This window comes from Octopus bimaculoides, chromosome 5 (assembly GCF_001194135.2).
Source record: "Octopus bimaculoides isolate UCB-OBI-ISO-001 chromosome 5, ASM119413v2, whole genome shotgun sequence".
Classification (NCBI taxonomy): Eukaryota; Metazoa; Mollusca; class Cephalopoda; order Octopoda; family Octopodidae; genus Octopus; species Octopus bimaculoides.
This window is the reverse complement of record NC_068985.1, coordinates 11306005-11307678: the sequence shown is the minus strand read 5'-3', so window position 1 is coordinate 11307678 and position 1674 is coordinate 11306005. Positions and strand designations below refer to the sequence as shown.

The following is a 1674-nucleotide window of genomic DNA, read 5'->3' as shown; positions in this document are numbered from 1 at the left end:
TTCTTCTTTCAGTCTACAGATAGATAGATAGATAGATAGATAGATAGATAGATAGAGTCATATAGAAATAAGTATGTTACATAAATATACTTACATACACACGCACAGAAATATAATGAAGTTTTTAAACTTGCTGACAGGGACAGAAAACTCTTGCAGTTTTATGTCATCGGAGCGCGTACATCGTAATTTCTGAGGGCCAGAATACTTTAAGTCTTCCAATAATCGAGAGAAGGATTTATTTGTCATACATTATTGTGTCTGAAACAAATAACGTATATAGTTCCCAACGAGCTTATATTATCAAATTTTATTCCGCTTTTGCCTATTATGTAAAGTATGATTTCTCAAGGTTGTTAAGCCTTTATTACTTAGCTATCCTGGCAGTTTTTTCTGTTTATTCTCCTTGTACCCTTCTTCCAATCTCGGCATGCCTTGCTCTTTTGTTACCAACTTACTTAGTCCTTTCGTTCATTGCTTATGTCTTTCGATTTTGCTGTGTCGTCAGCCATCATTCCCATCTGATTTATCGTCGGGTTAGTGAAATTCCGTTGACCACCAACGTGGGGAGAAAGACTCCCTTTCACCTCATGCATCTTAGTTTTGCCCTTTTCCTTATTTCATCTATTCTATCTCTTTTCATCTATACTATTTCTTTCATTCCCCCTATGTCAAAGAAATATTCTCTCTCCCAGCCGTTCATTTCTTCATCTCTACCTCTGTTCCGCCTTCCTTCGTTCTTATTCCTTCTCATGATAAAAACAGCAATAAGGTAAATCAGTGATGCACGTTTTTAAATAAGGTTCTTTTGAAAACATTTAAAGCGTTAAAATGGCTGTTCCATGTTACTACTTGTCTAACACCAGACAGATCTTCGCCAGCTGGTTATGGATGTAACGCTGCACCCTGTATATACAATACACATTGCTAGCAGAGGGGTTCGTTAAATTCAATACCAGCTGCGTACTGGAGTCGACCTAATCGACTAGCCACCTCCCCAAAAATTTCGGGCCTTGTGCCTAGAGTAGAAAAGAAAGTAGAAAAGAATGATATTAAGGCGACGAGCTGGCAGAAACGTGAGCATGCCGGGCGAAATGCTTAGCGGTATTTCGTCTGCCGTTACGTTCTGAATTCAAATTCCGCCGAGGTCGATTTGCCTTTCATCGTTTCGGGGTCGATAAATTAAGTACCAGTTACGCACTGGGTCGATGTAATCGACTTAATCCTTTGTTTGTCCCCTCTATGTTTAGCCCCTTGTGGGCAATACAGAAATAAGAAATGTTAGCACACCAGGCGAAATGCTTAGCGGTATTTCGCCTGTCTTTACGTGATAGGAGGTATGAACCCCTATCATGCTCTAGCAGACAAGATGCCGAGACTGACACACTTTCGAGCTGGTTGGCTTATCTTCAGTCGTGAGTACATGGTCACAAGAGCAATAGCCGTGGTCCGCTTCAACCAGCAATATATTGCAATCAGAGCATCCACCGGTCGCTGATCTGCAGCAACCAAAATAGCTAGTTGTAAAATCTCAAGTAGAGATCAGTGTAGTAACTATATTCACAAGTAAAGTTAATCACCACATCAAAGTTACCATTAGTTTAACACCAGGCAGATCCTGCGTACCCTGTGTATACAATATATATTGCTAACTAGAGGAACAAACCCGTACCA

The 1674-nt window shown here is 40.2% G+C and overlaps 1 protein-coding gene across 6 annotated transcripts in view; it reads left to right on the top strand.

The window, feature by feature from the left end:
- Positions 1 to 1674, top strand: part of LOC106884362 (uncharacterized) — a 337312-nt gene that overhangs the window by 334082 nt on the left and 1556 nt on the right. The gene's annotated exons all lie outside the window — the stretch shown is intronic.